This window comes from Dermacentor andersoni, unplaced genomic scaffold (assembly GCF_023375885.2).
Source record: "Dermacentor andersoni unplaced genomic scaffold, qqDerAnde1_hic_scaffold ctg00000094.1, whole genome shotgun sequence".
In the NCBI taxonomy this organism is placed as follows: domain Eukaryota; kingdom Metazoa; phylum Arthropoda; class Arachnida; order Ixodida; family Ixodidae; genus Dermacentor; species Dermacentor andersoni.
In genome coordinates, this window is record NW_027314802.1 from 199,851 (window position 1) to 221,665 (window position 21,815).

General features: G+C 43.7%; 1 pseudogene; it reads left to right on the plus strand.

Annotated features, from left to right (window-relative positions):
- Positions 1-3,990: 3,990 nt before the first annotated feature.
- On the plus strand, positions 3,991-13,796 carry LOC140214469 (uncharacterized; annotated as a pseudogene).
- Positions 13,797-21,815: the final 8,019 nt, after the last annotated feature.

Genomic DNA, 21,815 nt, shown 5'->3' on the forward strand with positions numbered 1-21,815 from the left:
AGCAATTTCTGCCGCAAACTATTAAAGGAATGCTGATCGCCATGACGCTATATATATGATGGTCCAAGCTTGTGCATATATTTATCAGATCTTGCAAAACGACACCGCCGAAACAAGGAAATTTGCAACAGCTTGATGCTGTTCAGAAACGGGTAATCGTGCATGCAATTTAATTAACAACGCATTGGCATTTCTGCTCGAGGAAAACTGAAGACAGCTTGTATGCACCAAAGCTTAGAAAAAAACGGGCACTGAAATAAAGATCATAAATGCTCAAGAACCACAATCATACAAAAATAACTTGTTCTGATTGGGGTTGCAGAAGTCGCTGGGTGTGTGAGCGCAGAACCAGCGCCGCAGGACTCAGCATCTCAGCGTCACAAGTTGGTGGCTAATATATATATTTGTGTATACGTGTGTGCGTGTGTGTGTGTGTGTGTGTGTGTGTGTGTGTGTGTGTGTGTGTGTGTGTGTGTGTGTGTGTGTGTGTGTGTGTGTGTGTGTGTGTGTGTGTGTGTGTGTGTGTAATGTTTCATTATTGCGTATGGCAGCGCCTCTAGGACACCAAAGTGGCTAATGGGGCACCGAAGCTAGAACCCGGACATGGTCCATGGGTTGGGGCTCGCCAAGGCCCACGGGCCGCCCTGCTTCTAGCATCGATCCTCCCGCTTTACATAATCTCAGGTGCTCTATAAGGCCTCCCGTTTGCCGGTTACATGTGCCCTCCTGTTACTTGTAAAAAATGAAATATATCGTCGAGAGGAGAATATAGCCGCCTGCAGCTTCTGCAACACGGATCAGAGTTTTGACGGCTAATTGGCTGTGGTTTACTGAAGGGGTAGGCTGTGCACGCCGCTTTTACAAATGTGCTGCAACACCAAGATGTAGTAGCACTGCGCGCAAAATATGCAGGGCCGTCGATTATGCTTGGATCAGTTGACAAAGCACAAAATAAAGTTAATCTAGCCACTTGCTTGTCTAACATACGTGCATGTGCTTGATAATTCACGAGCAAGCACGAGTAAAATTAAGATATAGTATCTTCTCGGCTGCGATATTCAGAATCTCACTTCCGGATCCTTTGTCGTTTTGCACTAGCTTGGTCAGAGCGAATCTTGTGCTAGCATAACCAACCTTATAAGAAGAAACAGAAGGACAAAGGGCGTTTACCCTTTCGCTGTCCCATCAGTAAAACATTTATTCAATCAGTCAATCATTCGTATACGCATGCGTGCGTTCCATGTTTTTTTACGTGTGTGTGTATGCCGCAACCCTTCAAGGCGGTTTTCCGAACCCTTCATTTATAAAGTGATTCACAATAAACAAGCAACTAATCAGTTCGTCATTTTTCTTGAACAATGCTTTCACTAGGTCACTCTAGCCATGTCTAGTGTTTCTAGCTTTAACCAACGTTTCAGGTATGGATAAGCCATACAGTTTCCTACAAAAATTGTAGGAAACTCTATAGGATAAGCAGTTACAAATTTTCACAGCGGCCGATATGCAGGTTCCGAGTCGCATTTCAAGCAGTAACATTTTTGCTTACGAGTTGTTTGGCTGTAATTACGGCCAGCAAATAAATTGAAACTTTTTTTTTTTTGCATTTTTAGTGACATAATGTACTTTACAATATATAATTTGACATTGGCTTGGCATCACGTGATTTCGCCAGCAGAACGTGATTCTGACTACTCACACGAAGCCAAGCTATAGCCAAGCTAACAGTTGACATCGTGCATCGTGTGATCGTGTGTGAATTCAGTGTTGCGCCATTGCTTACGCTTACATTGTCACATTAGACTGCCTCGCGGTGTTCGCCACAGCGGAAAGTTTGGGCTTTCGAACTTTTAGCAATGTCCCAAAATCAGCGGAAACGCTACAGGCAGTACCTGCAGCCGGACTCGAACGTTCAAGTGCCACGGCAAACTCGAGAGTACGTGCTGAAAAGAGCCAAGTCATCCACTGCTGCAAGTCAGGTACGTGTCGTTGTAACTTTCAATATTCCAATCTACGATTAACAAAAAGGAGTAATGAGTTTTACTGCAAGAGGAGCAAACTATAACGCGTCAGAGACGTCGGTCTCCTTCCCGAGCCATTTGTCCAAAAAACGCTTGTCTTGAGTGCTGCCCCGCATATCGATCGGTCTCGACGCGAGGAAAGCGAGAATTGTTTCGTGCTGGTACTCGATCGGGATGCGCACGTTTCTTCTGAGTGCGGTTACAGCCAAGGAGGTTTCGTTACAACGTGCCCCGATCGAGTCACGGTTGCCGCCGCACATAACTTTAGCGATCAGTTTTCTCTCAGAACGAAGTTCACGAGGTATCCTAATCGTGTAGCTACTGTATTGTTTCCAAATTTCAGTATCAATAATTACTGACATTGAATTATGCAATTTTACCGACTTGTTAATTCAGTGGCTTAGAGGGAGACATACTTTAATGCGCTGTGGTGCATGTGGTGAATGTTTTCTGCAACTGCTGGCAGGATAACTTCTTTCCTTTTTTTTTTTTCTATGCGGTATTAGGCATCTATACGAATTGAAATGGATTTTTGTGAGATTGAGCATGTAGACACATTGCAACACTTCTATTTCAATAACCCAGTGAAATATTGGTTCTTTAAGGAGCATTGTTGTGGTAGGCATTACTGTGAGTACGACAAACTATGTGCAGAGTTGAACACTTGGACACATGGATATTGCATCTGGATGGTTTAACTTTTAAACATGGAACAATAGCTCGCTACATATAGCCAGCCATGTTTAGCGGATTTCCTCTTGACGTCCACATTTGTTGCTATAAAGTGCAGGAAGGGTGTGGTGATGCTCATGAAACAAAGTGACTTAGCAACGGGGGATGCTACAAAAACACAATACTTGGTTACATTGACATTACTTCTCGGCACATAATTGGCTGTCATAATTACTTCTGACCCTTGTGCTTAGACCTAAGCTGACCTGCTATGCCGTGCCAACACTATTTGTAAATACAAGGCAGGGTGCTTGCAAAAAGGACTTGGCCAGAGGTGGCTGATGACAGAATAGGCGAACTCCTAGGAAGCACATTTTCACAGGGTTTCGTTAACTGAGGTAGGGTTGGTAAACTGAGGTAAAATTCTGGAAACATTGCTATTTGTAAAGAGAACCATTCTCGAATGGAAAGACCCGTACACCTTGCTGCTCCTTGGGACGTACACTGTCGCACCCATAATTCAATTAAATATGTATGTAGAACAACACGGTTCTTGTTTGTGCTGAATTTTAATCAATGAACTGGCTTTGCACAGGAGAGGTAATCGCACTGTTACCACTATGCCCGATGTATGTGTCTTGTGAATGCGACACTTGTTTTGTCAGTGTTGTCCCCAGAAGATAAAATTTATTTGTTTGCTCTTTCAGACGAATCTGGCAAACCTGAGCAGCCCTTCTGCGGATCTCACTAACATTGATTCCAACGAGAATGAAGCAGATCATCTTGGGCAGACTGATCTTGCTTCTGAAAGTTATGCTCGTGAAAGCACAAGTGCCTATGTCAGCAACGTAGAAGGCACTAACGAATGTGCAAGCGAAATAGGCAGTAGGGATGAATGCAGTTCTGCCTTCGAGTTGAACAATGATGATGATGCAGATAGTCAACCAGAGAATGCTGCTGAAGGAAGCGAGCATGAAGCCCTTGAAGATGATGAGTTTGATATGTACTTCACAAAGCTTTCAGAGGAGTACCTTCCAAACCAGGCAACAACTAAAGCACAGGCTCTTCTCCTTGTGCTGGCATATGTTGTTACTTCTGGCCTTACATGGACACAACTACAAGGGCTTCTTACTTTAATAAATGCTCTGTTTGGGGTGCAAGTTGTGCCATGCTCTACATATTCTGTGAGGAGGCTGTGGAAGAACAGAAAAGAAGCATTAAGGATCCACCTATACTGCCAGAACTGCCATCAATATCTGGGAAAGTACAGCGATCTCAAAGATGAAGACAACATCACTTGTGCTTCTTGCAGCAGTGAGAAGAAGCTGCAACATTTAATGAATTCCGCAAGTTTTTTCCTAATGTTTAACATTAAGCAGCAGCTTCTGGTGCTATTGAAACAGGTTGGCAGTACCTTGCTTTCCAATTTGCAGAAGATTGCATCTGTTGCTCATGTGTCGGGTGTCTACTGTGACATCACGGATGGCATTCTTTACCGCAGTGTTAGAAAGCAGAAGAACATGACATGGAGCGACATCACTTTGACCATGAACACTGATGGGGCGCCTGTGTTCGATGCTAGTAAAAACTCTATATGGCCAATCCAAGTGATGGTTAATGAACTGCCAGTTTTAACTCGGTGGCAAAATGTGCTAATTTCAGGTGTCTGGTATTCGCATGTTCACCCACCTATGCACCTCTTCATGAAGCAGTTTGTTGAAGAAGTCAACAGCATCGGAAAGCTGGTGTGGTCACACGCTGGAAGAACTATTGAGTCAGCAGTGCACGTTACTGTGTGTTGTGTGGACTCCCCAGCAAGAGCCGCTATCCTGAACAGGAAGCAGTACAATGGGTATTTTGGGTGCAGCTGGTGCTTGGAGCAAGGCATCACTATAGATGGTAAGTGAACTCACTTAAACAGCAAACAGCTATTGTCAAGTCTGTGAGAAAAACAGTTTGTGCTCTTTGCTTATGCATACTAGTATGCTTCGAATGTATTGTGCACAACTGAAAACAGGCTGTCAAGAAAGCTTTGTGGGTTGCATGTTTATCTGATCTTTGTTTTAGTGCATGTGCTGCACATTTGAAGAATACCAAATAGCTCTTGTCAAATCTCCTTACTTTATTTAACATTCACAGCAAGGTTTGTAGTAATTAACAAAGCTATCCCCGTACCATACTGCTTTTTGTTTTGTTTGTTGCATTAGCAGCCTTGGCTGACTATGCCTGATGTACCTTATATTGACTGCATACTTTTTATACTATTCTATAATGCAATTATGCGGTCACTAACCTTCAGTCATTTTCCCACTAATTATTTTTAACCTTTGTTGCAAATCCGACAATTTTAATACCTTAATGATGTCGCGTTTGTTGTTGGCAGACAGCAGCTAAGGGGTGTGCCTGCATGTGATGACAAGTTTGTGCAGAAGGTGTCCTTAGCAGGATACTGCAAAAGAAGTACAGAAAGCTTTTCCAATTAGGCTGACTGCTGTACTTATAAATCTAGAAAACAGCGAAACTATTTGAAGCTTGGACTAAATTATGGCAGTTCAGCTCACATGCATCACTTTTCAGTGCAATTTTTTTTCTTCTATCTTTGAAAAACTGACAAAGAATTCTGCTGTATGGTGGAAAGAAAAAAAAAGTAAGGAGACACTGACTTTAGTGTTGCCATAGGGCGAGTGTTGTTTCTCATTCAAGGTCAGTAGCATAAAAGGCAAGCACAAATTCATTATGCATTACACACAGTAGCGGTGTGTAGTGCCGTTGTTCTTGGCCTTTGATAGCTGTTGCATTTTTTTGCCATTCAGACATACGTTTTTCTAAATAGTATTTGACACTCCTTGCACTGTGGCATGGGTAGTAACATGATTTGCTGCCATCTGCTTCTGTGAAATCTGTGCGCAGGCTTCTTTTTTGTGCCTGCACAGCTATGCTTCTGTTCACAGCTGTGGTCCAAGCCACGGAAGCTTACCTGTAAATTTCTCTTCGAACAGAAACTGCAGGGCAATGGCGTTATAGACCTTACACAAAATTGGCACACCATATTGTAGGAATGTACCCATCACAAAGCTGAAAGAACCCGCCTAGGACCATCCAAGACTTGCAGTAATTGTGAGCCATGCCAAATAGCCCTAACAAGACCACTTTGCACTGGAGTGATTGTGTATTGTCAAAATTTAAATTTTAATCGGCAATGCTCATGGGCCACTCCAAACATTACAGTGCACTGTCGTTCACAGTGTTAATTCATGCCTTAATTATGTGTAGTTCAGGACGTTGTGCAACTGTAAGTTGTTTCAAACAAACTTGTCACGATCATAAACGGCAAAAAATTGTAAGCGTTCGTTTCTGTGCATAAAAATGCATAGTGTAGTTGGATCAATCATATCTGACTTTAACAGTAACTGCATACTGATGGAAAATCTCGCAAAATAGGTTGTGGATAAAGTGCTGCTCATGCTGGCTGCTTTTGTTTCACGATATATATGTGCAAGAAAGAATACTTGCATCCTTTGTTTCTAGCTGGCACCCAAAAATTCTATTTCATTACCTCTTTAGTCAAAGTCAAAAATGAACCCGGGAAATGTTAGAGCTATCTTGCATGACTCATGCAAACCACAAGTCTTGTACTGTCCTAGGCAGGTTCCTCCACTTAGTGGTGGGTGCAGTATTGCAACATTGCAACTTTTCACCACTTCTGCGCTGCTGAGAGATGCCATCAATTTTGCATAAGGGCTATCTGTGAAATGTTTTACTCGGAAGTGTTTTAAAATCTTTCATATGTTCACTGCAGTGTCCAACTGAACATTCTAAATGCAGATATCATTCTGATGCTTAGTACAAATGATGCTTTGCCTGCAGGCACAATGAAGTACCCTTTCAACAGCCAGAACGCCCCTGACAGGACTCACAGTGGTGTGCTCAAAGGAATGGTTGAAGCAGCACAGCGTAAGGAACCTGTCTGTGGTATCAAGGGACCATCAACTCTGGTCAAGTTGCAAGGCCTTGATCTTGTTTGGGGGCTTCCACCTGACTATATGCATTGTGTTTTGGAAGGCGTTACCAAGCAGATAACTGAATTGTGGCTGTCGTGTACTGGTTCCTCGTGGTATATAGGCAGGCACTTGAAGCTTGTAGATGCAAGACTACGTTCACTAAGGCCACCTATAATTTTCTCAAGGTCAGGACGGCCCTTATCAGACCGGGCATAATGGAAGGCGGCTGAATGGCGCTCTTGGCTTTTGTTTTATTGTCTGCCATGTGTGTCCAGCATACTTCCACGAGCCTATGTGACGCATTTTGCACTTCTTACACAAGCAGTCTTTCTTTTGTTGAAAGACATTGTCATAGAAGCTGAAATATGTACTGCTGAAAAGTTACTGTTAGCATTTGTTCAGCAGACTGCAAAGCTATACGGAGAAAGTGCAATGACATTTAACATGCATCAGTTGTTGCATCTTTCAAAGTCAGCACGGATGTTTGGGCCTCTTTGGGGTACCTCGACATTTCCATTTGAAGATGGCATTGGTAAGGCACTCCAGCTTGTAACAGCTGCTAAGCATGTGCCTGTTCAAATTGCTGAACGGTGCATCATGCACCAGGCCTACCGGACTGCTTCAGCACAAGTAGAACTTTCGTCTTCTCTTTTGTCTGCAAAGAAGGAGCTGGAGCACACATATAAGAGATGCTTTCAGACATGTGCTCTTGGGCAGGCACGACCAATTCATGATGTTCCAGAAAATCTGAAAAGGCTTTTCATTTCACGATTTGGTACCCTCCCACAACTGTGCAAGTATTTGAGGTGCCAGGTTGGCCCGATTGTCATTCACAGTTCCGAGTACTCTGTGCCAAGAAAAACCTGCTCTTCCTATGTCAAAATGTCCGATGGCATGTACTGTTATATCTTGGCCATTTATGTTGTTTCAGGCACTATGTACTTTCACTGCCAGCAGCTGCTCACTACACCCAGTGCATTCGATGTGCCACACATTTTGCAGTGCCGTCATCCACCTCCAACTGAGAACCACTTCTTGTATTGCGTTGAAGACATAACATTGCAGTGTGTCTTCTTAAGTGTTGGTAACATCTCATATTTATCTGAGTTACCTAATAAGGTAGAAAAGAACTAAATCGAAATTTGAAGGTTCATTCCATGATTGAAGATTGCAGGTACAGGTGACTGATTAATTTAAACTCTGGAAAGATAGTTGTAGAGTCATTATTAAGGTCGAGTAGTTGTATTTATCAATTCCAAATTGTGTCGTCTGTCGAACTGTAGCAGGCTACTACAATTTAACCGTGTGTACTTTCTCCAATATATAGGCTTGTGGGAGCAGCGTGCTGATTGCGGATAGTGTACAGCTGTTATCCTGTATTGACGAACCTTCTGTGCTGTGTCTCAAAACACTGGGCTTTATGTGATCCCATTGTCGTTGTACTAAACCATTAAGGCCTTTAACGTGCCCTGAATGGTGCCTTAGCTTTTCCAAAACCGCTCCCTCAGTCCAGATCGGGTTCCCTCCGAAGTTTCGAAAGAAAAATGCTTGTCCTGCAACAAGTGCTCTCGAAACTGTGTTGCATATGCAGTTGGTATGGGTTTTGTTCGCTTTTGCTTGGGGCTGAATGCATGGGTGCTGTATACAGCTCGTGCCCGAGCATAAGTGCAGCGGTTGTTTGCCCATTGATGTGGAGACAGTGGTGTGTTGCCTTAGCAAGAACTGGGCCAGCCTACACAGGAATGTTCTGTCCTTGTTTTTGGCGAATGCTCGTTTCGTTTCAAAAGCCATACTTTCTGCTTGACCATTCATTAGAGGGTGACACGGTGCACTTGTTGCATATGTCACCCCATTCTTCTTTAGGAAACTCTCAACTTCTACTGAAATGAAGGAAGGTCTATTATCCTCGCAAGCTTTTTGGGAGCCCAAATATTGCGAGACAGTTCAGGATTTCTTCAATCAATGTGGCAGACTGTATGTTGGCCATAGAGCACATTTCGAACGATTTGCTGTATGCTTCGCCAATAAACAGCATTCAGCCTTTTACAGGGCCAGCAAAGTTTGCGTGAACTGTGTCCCAAGACGTTAATGCATATTCCCATTCGGAGACCGGTGCCCTAGTTGGTGCCCTTAAGTGTTGACAAGTTGCACAGCTTTTAGCAAGCCTTTAGATGTCTGTGTCAAAGCCTTGCCACCAAAATTGACTGCATGTGCATGGCTACAGGGCCACAATTCCACAGTGGTTTTCATGCGCGAGTTCAAGAAGGTCATTTCTCACCTTTGTTGAAATTACCACCCTGGAGCCTCTAACAAGGCATCCCCTTTTGCACTGAAAGCTCTGTCTCAAGTTTCCTGTATGATGAACACATTTCCTTTGCCAGTTTATTCACTCGGCCATTTGAGTGGCCTCCAGCACCGAGGACAAAACCAAGTCCTCTTGGGTCAGTTGCAAGAGTTTATGTGGTGAAAGCTCCAAGCTGGGCATGGTATTTAACATGAGCACTCCTCCCGGGCAACAAAGCTCGTCAGCTTGTGCCAGTATTGGAAGTCTGCTGAGAGCGTCGGTGTTTTGGTGCTGTCAGCCAGGCCTGTACCCCAACTTGTAATGGTATGTTGCTAGTTTCAGGCACCATCGCATAATCCTTGCAGAAAGGACCCAGGGTACTTGCTTTGTTTCACCTATGATTTTAGTCAGTGCCTGGTGACCTGTTATTATGGTCATGTGCTGGCTAGCGATGTACTTATGAAAATGACATGCCATAGGTTGCTGCCAAACCGTTGTCGAGCTGGGAGTACTTTTCAATGCGTCACCGTGTTCGCAGTGGAATACAATGGATGCCTCTCAGCCAAGAGAATCTTCCTGAGCGAGGACAGTGCCGACACCATATGGCGATGCATGCACGAAAGAAAAGGGGGGGCTTCATCTTGTAGTGAACGAGTACTGTAAATGTGTGGATCACCTCTTTAAATGCCTCGAAAGCGGCTTGATGCTTGCTGTCTCACTTCCAGGGTGTGTTATTTTCTAGAAGCCTATACAATTCAGCAGCTGTTGCTCTGTCCTCTAAAGTGTGGTCATTCGTAAAATGAAATAAGATCCAGAAAAGTTCTTAGCAATGTCTTGTCAGATGGTTTGGGTGCTTGAAGCATATCCTCAAGCTTTTTCTCAGTGGTGTGAACACCAGTGGCATCAATTTGATGTCACAGATACTCAACTGACGCGATTCCAAAGTGGCACTTTTCTTTCTTGAGGCGAAGGCCTCTCTCACTTCACCTCAACAGAACCTGATTCAGACGCTGTGCATGCACATTTGCACCCTTCCCCTTAACAATGATGTCATCAAGCTAAACACTCGCCCCTGGAATTCCAGCCAACATTGTTTCTATCAGGTGCTGAAAGGTAGCTGGTGCGGTGGAAATTCCGAATGGGAGGCATTTCACTTTGAACAGTCCTTTTATTGTGTTGACTGTGAGCAGTGCTGCTGTTCGACTTTCAGTTGTTGATATGCTTGATATATATCCAGTGTTGAGAAGGGGGTTTCACCATGTGGGTTTGTGGACACTTCATCCGTAGTTGCTAGCGGGTATGATGCCTTCTTCACTGCTGCGTTAACAATACTCCTGTAGTCACTGCAGACACATAGTGTCCTGTCGTCATTCTGAATGAACCAGTGTGGTTGCCAATTTGGTACGCTGCGTTAGTTTTAGGATGCCGTGTTGCTGTAGATGATCAAGCTCCTTTTCCATTGGCCCTTGCAGTGCCGGCAGAACTGGACACTTGCAAAGGTTCACAGTCACGCCATTTTTGGTTCCCAGGTGAACCAAGGGAGCTGTGTAGCTCCAGATGTTTTTCTGGAATACATCTGGGGGCCGTCAGAGAACCTCTGTAATCTCCGACATGGCTCTCCTATGTAGCTGATCCCTTTCACCTGATTATGATTATGCATAAAGTGCCGAAAACCAGGCTTTTCCTGGAAGGTCGCACTTGGTACCCTTCATAACCAGCAACAGCAGCACATAGTTCTTTTATTTGAACTTGATCTGAATTTGTGCAGAGCCCAGGATGCATATCTTTTCACCTGACCATGTGTGAAAGTCCAGCAGCTTGCTTGAAAGCCGGAGAGCATTTTTATTCTGCATTTCGTGGTATTTGTCGTCAGTTATCAGGGAGCAAGCTGCACCTGCATCTACCTCAAACTGGAGCAGCTTCGCCTCCATCCTCAAGTCCGTGAGGAACTTGGAGGAGTGTATTCATCCACTCGCTGATTGTAGCTCATAGCAGGACTCACTGCCAGGTAGTGGGTTGGCACTTGTTTTTCTTTTCTTTTGAAATGCAGGCATTCTCGATGTGACCTTTCTTGTAGCAGAAGCGGCACTTGGCTGTCTTGAATTTGCATGTTTCAGGGCAGTGTGAATCATCGCATCGATGGCAATTTAGGTCTGATGAATTCTCGCTTCCTTGCTTGGTTTGCGACATGCTGATAATTTCCCCTGAGTTCGCCACGACACACTTTCCGCTGATGAGGCTAAGTCTAGAGTGCATTGAAGTGTCAACACTTTTTCCACGAACAGTCTCTGCTGAAGATGTTTGTCCCGGATGCCGCAAACAAATCTGTCACAGAGCATCACATGTTGTGGTAGCATGGTTGGGTTTGCTGCTGAAGTGCTTGTTTGGCTGTCAGGTGACGTCAATGTTGCAGCCATTGGCAGCACTCCAATGTTGCAGTTGGCTGTCAAGTTTATGAGAGCTGCAATGTAGCTGCTGATCGACTCATCCGGCCTTTGGTCACATCTTTGAAACACATACGGGCTGTAAAGCTCGGAGGGCCTGAGGTCCATGTGCAGCTGGCGAAGTGTGGCTAAATCATTCGTTCACTTCTTCCGGGGTCTTCGCTGTGACCGGTGTGTACACAGTCTCGAAATTGTCGGCCCCACAAAGCCAGAGGAGAAGTGTCCATTTCTTTGCTTCGCTTCGTTGCTGATGTCATTTGCCATGAAGGAAAAGTCGAGATGCTGGATCCATGATGCCCATGATTTTGCCAGAGAAAAGCTCGATGGCATAGTGAATTCCTCCTATAGCCATGGCCTTAACTTCAAAAACTTATCCGCTTCGCAACTCCTGCCTTGTCAGCAGTTTTTCATGTGGGGTCGAGCCCCGTCTGTGAAAGGAATGCTCATCGGTTGGTGGCAGAAGACAGGGTTTATTTTCTACAAAAGATGCAGGCAAGCACCATATGTGTTCGACGGGGCCAACCCTCGACCCTTGTTCGGTCCCTGTCCGGTGGCCGAGATGCTGGCGCAACGGAAGATTCTTGGAACTTGACTCATGGTGGGACTGCTTCCGGTTTCTGCTGCACTGGTGCTTCCTCCAGCTGAAGAGCGGTGGTGTGTCACTTGTACACAACCCTTTTCTTGTGGCATCTGCATTACTGTAACCTAGTTTGGGGAACTTCTCCGTACACTACGGCTTTAAGAATTGCCGTCAACCAACCTTATGATCACCCCTCCGCAGACCTCTTCAAAGACAGCAATATACTGTGAATATTCAGTCTTTTCGATATATGTCTGTGCTTATACTACAAACAGGAAATTCTGGGCAATGTTTCAACTCTGTCAGAATTGGCTAATCTAGAACTGTTAGCGGCGGCATACCCATTACGCCATGAATCCAAGGCACTACACTCTTAACACACCACGGACTAACTATGGACAACAGATGCTTAAATATTATCTTCCAGCATTATTGAACTGCCTCTATGATGCGTCCCTTGATATTAACAGGTGCAGTAATGTCGACCTCCGAGCGTTCTTTCAATAAGTGTTTTTCTCATTTTTTGTATGGTTTGGCTCATCCTTGCGGAATTCACGGTTAAAAGTGAAATATGTAGCTTGCGGAAAGAGGTGGTGAAACTGTGTTGTAAGTAAGCATCCTATCTTGATCATGTGTGCTTACAACTCAGGCTGAGTTGGGAGCATCTTGTTATGCTTTTGTATATTGTCTCCATTTTTTACACTTGTGTATATAAAACCTTGTCATCGCTTTTCTTTTTACCTAACCTTACAGCCAGTATTTGCTACAATGAAATTAGTTTTGTTATCCCTGTATATATTCTTCTAAAGTTGCGTTCTTCAAACCCTTAATTTTGTATTTTATTTGTTGTTTTGTGTGTATATCTTATACTGCTGTCTTTCTTGGTGTTTTTTGTTTAGTAATACAAAAGTGCTCCGTTTTTTACTGGAGTCAATTTTCATGTTCCTGCATCCCGTCTTTGTGCCACATGCTCGATGGTGTCATTGTCAACGAACCTTGTGGGCCTCGGGAGCTAGTCAAGCTACGGCTTTTTTCCCGAGGTCCACTGCTCTTTGAATGCAGCAGGAAATAAAATGAAATGTGAAGTTACTATAGTGCACCATGGTGATAGCCAGCAAATTCAAAGTGTCACAGCAGACATATGGTGCTGATGTGTATTTGTGTGTTCATATAATGAGAAATGCAGGTTTGACTTGAGCAAGCCACATATGTTATCTAATTTCAATAATTCGAAATGTTCTGATAATTCGACTTCGATACACAGTTGTTGGAGTTGCATTGGTGCATGTTCATTGTACTTGGCACATTATTATACTGGCTGAAGACTGGCAGGTTGCTGGATGGAATTGAAAACTATCTAGATGCCTGGAAGCTTGGAGACAAATCTGTAGCTGACACAGTAACATGAATAACTGTATAGTGGCAGTGGACTGTGCAATAGCCCCAGCATCAGATGTTCCCAAAACATTTACAGTGTATTGAAATGCATATGCTTTTGTTTGGGACTGTATGGCTAGAAATAAGACAAATGTACTTTGCTAAGAAATCGGGTGACTTCCCCCTAAAAATTGCATGTTTTTATGAATTATTAATACATTCAAACTTGCCTTAATATTGTCTGTATAAAAAAGATATATAAATGGCTGCTGCAATGTTAAAATCACTTTTAAATTTCTTTTTTGTTTGTCAATTTTTGTACTAGGAGGCTTATAAGATTACTGCAACCATGTGTACTGTGTGTTCATGCTTATTCAGTCCTTATTTTTTTTTATGCAGTAAACATTTTCTACGAAGGAATTTCTGAAGTAGATTTATTTCATCACGATTAATGTACGCAACATATCTTGACTGCGCTTAAGTAGCATCTGTTCACAAAATGCACGATAGCTTTAGGGCTCAAACTGGCAGGTTGATTGAAGGTGACTTCCTTCGTCCAGTGACCATGGCCGTTATGAATCGATGCTGCGAAAGGGTGTGAAAGGAGCGAAAGACAACACTTGATTGCAGGTGTGAGTGGCCTTAGCTATTGATTTATGTCCACTGGGTGTTCTACTCTTTGGAGAAGGTTTCTAACCAATGTCACTCGTGCTCTCAGCCTCGGCAAAGCCAGCATATCTTTGCTGCATCAGTAGACAAAAGCAGCTGCTCGAAACTAAATTCAAAATGCCCTTTGTCAGCTTTGCTGCTGTTGCGGTATACAATGCCACTTGCATGAAAGTTTTAATAGGCAATGGCTGGATGCTGTCTTAATACCTTTGTCACAGTGGTCATTTTAATGTCATTAGATTTGAATGTCATTCAGTGCAACAAATGCCATTCAACTCATGGTGGTGCTACACAAGAAAGATTAAGTGTCATTCAGTCATGATATCGGCAGCACTCATGCCAAAAATAATTTGCAAGAATAGAACAAGGTGTATGTGAGCGTCTGAAGAGTCTATCTATTTTAAAATAAATATGGAGCATCGCTTCACTGAAATGACACGAACATAAAACTTCTATTTCAGAATCTCGCCACAGCCAAGACAAGGCTTAGCCAGCTTAGCAGTGAGCCGATAAATTGAACAAAAATGATATGAGTGACATGGCACCGCTGAACGAGGACTTGCATTTGTGTACCAGTTGGTCCTTTCAAGTAACGCCTAATCAACCCACATGGCATCATCAAAAACCAAAGAGAAACAAAAAATATGCAGATCCCATGCACTGTGGGAATCGACATAAGTGAAGCTTTCTCTGCTGGTTGCTTTGATTGACGATAACTACTGGTGATGTTGGCAGCGAAACCTTAATTTCTTCAACGTTTAGTCTAACACAAGAGTTGTGAGTTGATGTTAAACATTACCTTGCATTCATCACTGCTGTTTGTCTGCATATGTATGTAGTACACAGAACACACAGGGAGAGGTGTTTGCTTGAGGCATTGTTGTGCACCATATTTCATAACCTCTGAGAGGGCTGAGCATTGTAATTGCCTCACATGGCATATTGCATCATGGCAGAAGTATTAAACTTGAATTGGATTATGGGCCTATACGTGCCAAAACCACAATGGGATTATGAGGCACACCGTAGTGCCGGACACCGGATTAATTTTGACACCATGATGTTCTTTAATGTGTCCCAAAATCTAAGTGCATGTGCGTTTTCTATTTCACCCCCATCAAAATGCGGCTGCCGCGATCGAAATCAAATCCACGACCTCTAGCAATGCCATAACCGCAAAGCTACCGCGGTGGGCACAGAAGTGCTGATTTCACGGTCAACTACTTCCATAGTGTTGCTTGGGCCCTGTGGTGCAGTTTAATTAGAGCAGCTCTGCTTCTGGCACGCCCTGTGTAATTTGTCCACTTGAGATATTTGCACGGTGTTTATTTTTCAGAAATAGCAGATACGTGTACCATAGCTTGAACTTAAGCTTATTCAGTTACCCTGCAACCACTGTCGTATAGTAGTAGGGTTTCCTTGCCTTCTCACGTCGCCTTCCCCCCATTCCCTTGTATGGGAACTGCCTCTTCTCCTTGCTCTCTACAGTTCTGTGTCCCCTCTGGACTTGCACGTTAGTTGCACTGCTTTTGAGGGGGACCATGGATAATTACAGCTGTCAAGGGACTGGTGTGGCAATGCCCAGAGAGCTCCAGAGGGCATTGTGCACATCCAACATGGTGGGGTCCAAACGAGTTTCCTCTTTCCCTCTTCTCTCTGACTCGCCACTGTCATGTATACACACGCTCTGAACCACGCCCTAACGCCATGGTGTGGCAGACAGCAGTAGCCACAGCAACAGCAGTGGGAAAGTCAGAGAAAGCTTTGCTTCAATACAGACGCCCACACCCCGACCTTGTAGGGGAACAGGCCAGAGACTGGCATCACATACAGACAAGCACATATCAACACCTCCAAATACGTCCATGTAACTTGGACATGTAAACTAAGGCCCCCAAATTCCAAATTTGCCCCTTATGGTGGAGATGCTGAGTAAAAGGCAGTGAGTTTCTCAAACTCATTCGATTGCGAAAGTAATTTGATTCTAATCGCGTTAAGTGTCGCTGTGTAGCAGCCAAATAATGTCATTCGATGCTAATGCTGTTCACTTTGAGTGACATTAAAACATCTAGTGTAACAGGGGTATAAATGACAATGAGGGAGCATGTTAAAATAAATATTAAAAAAAAAGATAAGTATTGCTGCATTTTTGTAGCATGCATTTGTGAGCCTCGACTTGCTAGGATACAGATGCTTGTAAACCAAGAGGGATGACTTCTATTGGAGCCATTTTTACTGTAAAAAAAGTGGATTGTTCATAGCAGCGATCCAAATTCACTTTTATTTGTCTACTTTTAAAGGGACACTAAAGAGAAAAATGATTTCTTCTGCATCAGTAAAGTATACCTTTCAAACGACACTGAAAACACCACTCTTACCATGATAACACGCCTGGTAAGGCAGAAAAGCGCGAGAATGAAAGATGGGTGGCAACGCCTCTTTGAAGTTCCCGCAACTGGTCACTGTGACATGAATTTTCATGGCATCTTCTAGAGCCTACTTAATTATATAGCAGTACAGATTGACTACATTGTGTTCTAAATGAACCAAATATTAAACATGGCAAGTTTTGGGAACCTTTACTCAGCCAACGCAGCCCAGATGTGAAAACATATGCTTTGGAATCCCTGATGTCACACTGATGTATTGGCGTCGAGGTTTCGGCATGAAATTTAAATACTGATACTTCGACCTTCATTTTCTCATCTAATAAAATATTATTTTGAAATGACTGCCTTCAGGGTTCTCAAACAATGCTTTATTAGTCTAAACTGATTTATTGTTTCACTTTAGTGGTCCTTTTTAATGTGCACTAGCTTGTAATGACTTATGATAGCTATGTTTTGCACATGCTGTTTGCTACCTGTGTACCACATATTTTTCCTTTTGTTTGCTTTTTCATGGTACCTTCAATTATGTCTTGACAACTAGCCCAAGGGGAAGTTTTACTGCAACTGTGTATGGTTGCAATATCATGTGTTTCTTAGCAATGTGCTTCACTTGGTGGCTATTGTGCACAGTACTAGACAGTGACATTGTCATTTTTACAAGCACTTTTTTCGTATGCATTGACTTGTGCACAATGTGGTAAAACTTTTTCACGTCTGTAATGAATGAGGAACATGTATGGCATAAACATATGCTGTTCTAGCTGCAGTGCTTGTATGTGCCAGCTATGAACACTTCCGCACTGTTGTTGATGCCTTCTACAGCTGCTTCTCCAGTCTACAGCTGCTATCTATGTGTACCATTGTTCTAGCCAATGTGTACATTAGTGTGTCTGACGAAGCTGAACTTGTTAGTGCATCTAGCCTCAACTGCAGATTTGAGTCTGGACGCTGTAGTAAATGTTGCATATTATTAGAACCGTTAGGGAAAGAGTTTATGATGTCCTTTACTGAATAAAACTGTGTGTGAAAAGTGGTTACAGAGCTTGTGTGCATATTATATGTCTATATACCGTATTTACTTGAAAATATGTTGAACACAAGTATAGTTCGACCCCTGTATATTGAACTCACCGAGAAATGAAAAAGTATAATTCAAATTTAGGTTGACTCATCGTATCTTTTTGAAAAACAAGTTTTTGAACATCACACACCTTTATTAAACCTAAGCCCGCGACTACGAAATCTCTCTGGTCTACCCACAGCAACATTCCCGGTGGAGCTTCCAGAGATGTTGCCTTAGTCAGCTTAGTCAGATGCTTCGCAAGCATCGTTGGCACCCCAAACGATGTCCTTGATGCTGTCGAGTGCATTGGTTTTGCAGCAGTTTATAAATCCAGTCACGGTAATCTCCACACTGGCTTTACAACGGGCACAACAGAGAAATTTGGCACCTTTGCTAGCTTTGTTAATGAACACAGGTCAACAGCTAGTGTTTAACATTTTCAAGAAACAAAGGTAGACCAGGTGCTAAGGGTGCAATGTTTCAGTGTAGTGGTTGGCTTAAGAAAATACTTGTCCAGAGTGGCTAATGTATATACGCGTGCTTGCTGCATAGGCAAGATCACTGCAGTGCTTTGGCTCCAGTACCTGCCAAGTGTACAGATTGGCAGTGAACCATAATTTGCATAGTGACATGAATGTTGCACTCTGCAACTGTTCTACAACTTATCATGGAAATGTGCATGACCATAGTAGAGAGAAAGAGAAGGGAAAAAGAGCAGGGAGGTTGACCAGACTGAGTTCAGTTTGGTACTACACATGGGGTGGGGAATGAGGAGTGAGAGAGAACATGAGTCTACACTGCACTTTCACACCCACTAAGTTAGGTGCAGGATGTCTATGATCGGGCATTCAAGTCTGTTGGCTTCAGGTAGTGAAGAAGCGCTCAAACTGCTTTCTGGGCTAATGAACTGTGAGGCCAGGCTCCCAAGATCTTTGCTTCTGTAAATGGCCTGTTGTCCAATCTATTCAAGGCACACTGGAGAGTCTGACACTGTTTATCAAAGCAAGAACAGTGGCACAGAAGATGACTGATGGTCTCTTCACACTTGCACTTAGTGCACATAGGTGAGTTCGCCATTCCAATATGATAGCTGTAGGAGTAAGTGAATGCTACTCCTACCCACAGCCGACACAGCAGTGTTGCGTCACATCGTGAAAGGTTTGCTGGTAATTTAAGTTTCAGTGATGGGCCGAGGCTGTATAAATGACACTCAAAGTTCTGTGGTGTATACCAGTAACTTAACATGATGGTACGAGCGAGACAGACAAGCTCTCTTGCAGCGTCTACTCTCGATAAAGGTATAAGGAGTGATGGTGCGCCAGCCTGCGCACGTCCGGCAGCGTCATCGGTGAGGTGATTACCAACGATGCCACAATGTCCTGGCAGCCACTGAAAGATGATATCATGTCCTCGTTCAGAACCACAATGGCAAGTTACGTTGATTTTAGACACCAGGTGTTCATAATTGCCACGTCGTAAACCTCGCAAGCTCTGGAGAGCTGCTTTTGAATAACAAAATATTGCCCGTTTGTTAGCTGGTTCTTTTTCAATGTTTTTAACAGCAGCGCGAAGGGCGGCCAGTTTGGAACTTGTAGATATCATTACGTGTGAAGCCTTAAACTTGGTGACAACTGACTGAGACGGTATAACAATGGCGCCTGTCGAATTTTCCGAGAGGGAACCGTCCATGTAAACATGGATTCGGTTAGCGTACGAACAATGCAAAAGTTCCAATGTGATTTGCTTGAGAGCCGTGGTGGTCATGCTAGCTTTCGTCACTATTTCTGGAACAGCAAGGTACACGGGAGGCTTTTTCAAGCACCACAGAGGGGATGGCGTTCTTGTTGCGGGCGAGTGCCTCAATGATAAAGAGTGCTGGTTAGCTGCAACTGATCTGGAAAACACTGTCTTGGGTTTTTTCTCAGGCAAGCGAGCGAGATGGTGGTCAGGGACTCTAGCTATATGACGAACATGCGCCTGGAGTGTGTCGATGGCTGCATTGGTCATTGTTGGGTGGTCTCTCGCGGTGGCAATTGTTGCTATGGTTGAAGCATTTCGAGGTAGCCTCAGACATGTCCGAAGGGCTTGGCCTTGAATGCTCTGTAGGACCTGTTAGTTTTGCTAGCATTGGGCAGCACTGGTGTACAAGTGTCCTAGGAAGACATGACCATAACAGCAAGCTGAATGAGAAGGAAGTTGATTCTCTGCTCAATTGCAAAGGTGCGGTTGTTCGACCATCATAAAGCATATGGGACGCAGACTTTTCTGAGGTCTCCATTCACTCCTGCTTTACATAAACCAAGCTAAGTCTGCACCCACGAATTCCCTGTCTTTGTGCAATGTAAACTTTTCTGTATGGTTGCATTTGTGTTACTCCCATTCTGTAATGCTGGACTTATTTTGTCTGTCCTGTTACTTAGGACGGGTGAGCTGCACCTATGTTGTATCATGTGAACTGTCGTGCTCCTCTGGCTGTAAGTATAAATTATTATATGGTCGCTATAAGATATTGATCTGCTCTTTTTTACTGTACTTCCATTTCTTCTTAGTTCTTTTTGCTCAATCTGTTCTATATTGTTCTCTCTGTAGCCTCCAAAGCTTTATGTAATTTTTTGTACAAAGTGTTGTACATGGGATCTGATTACCCATCATTTTTAACATCCTGATGTGGTTCATTAGTGCAGCCTATATATTAAATGGCCATTTGAAAATTGACTAGTTTCTGTGTTTGTTACATGTGTTGCCCTGTGCCTAAAGTTACACTGAGTGTATTACATATAACGCTGGGTGTAATTTAAATATACTAGTTTTTCTACTCTGGCAGCTCGTTTAGGCATTAGTAGTATGTGAGCATTTTCCAAGTGACAGGTTGTGTGTACGCTGTTCTTGTTCACAGCATTTTTGCATTTGTAGCATTCACAACTACACAGTTCAGTGGGGTCTCTTGAATTTGAACCGCATATGTAATGTTTGGTTTTTCCTCAGAAAAATAAAACATGCTTCTTCACAAATTGAAGTCAAATTTGTATTGATTTCTTAAAGAAGGGAAAGGGCCGCAGGCAAAACGCTATCTGCAAGATAGCTTCAATGTGCTGCCGCCGCACACGCAGACTTGGCGCGACAGCTCCGTACGCAGTAAAAGACAAACATAATACAATCTCACTGCGGTGATTAATTTCCACGGAACGAAACATTGATACGCTTCCGATAACATCGACTGTACGTGCATATGATGTAGTCTCGACCGGTGCTCGATCGCATTGGTTGCCGCACAGCTTCAATCTTCCGAAGTGCACCCGCATGCAAGCCAACTGACGAAGCAACTTTTCTGATACGTGCATACACGCGTAGACTCGTTATTGCCATAAAGCAAGACACGCGTGTACGACTGTCTTAAGCGTTTACAATCAAGGCCGGAACGAGCTTGAAAGAGCACGGCGCCTCGGCAACCAATCGCGACATCTTTCCTTCGTCATTGCTGACTTGCAACACAAATCCGCTAGCATCGATCCCTCATGAGGATACAATTAATCGAATACTTGGGGTTTGGTGTCACATCATGCCTTTATAAACGCGCGCATAACCTAACATGCGTTGCTTCGGCGACGCGTATGTTACAGTGCCCATCTAGTCGCGGCCGCCATATTGACGCTCCGTCAGTGGCATCAGCTATAGACTGCCGTGCAAACAGCAGTACTGACGGTGTCGGAAGGCTGCAAACAGGAATTCTATCGTTGCAAATAGCCTTGCTGTCGGTGACGGAAGGCAGCAAACACGAATGCTGTCGTTGCAAACAGCATTGCTATCGGTGTCGGAAGGGTGCGAACAGGAATTCTATCGTTGCAAACAGCATTGCTATCGGTGTCGGAAGGGTGCGAACAGGAATTCTATCGTTGCAAACAGCATTGCTATCGGTGTCGGAAGGCTGCATACAGTAATTCTATCGTTGCAAACAGCATTTATGTCGGTGACGGAAAGCAGCAAACAGGAATTCTATCGTTGCAAACAAGAATCGTGTCGTTGCACACAGAAATGCTGTCGTTCCGTCAAAAACGTCTTGACGGTTTTTTTGACTGGGATGCATCTTTTGGTAGACGAGATTGAAGTTTTCTGCAAAAGCACAAGATGTGCATGCAAATGGTGCTTTTCGCAGAACGCGCACGTGGATTTCTACCAAACAACGTGCTCAGCATGCCGATGCTGCTCTTTTTAGCACCCGCGCACGGATTCGTGCGAAAACGCGTTTTAAGCATGCACATGCATCTTTTGGTAGACGAGATTGAAGTTTTCTGCAAAAGCACAAGATGTGCATGCAAA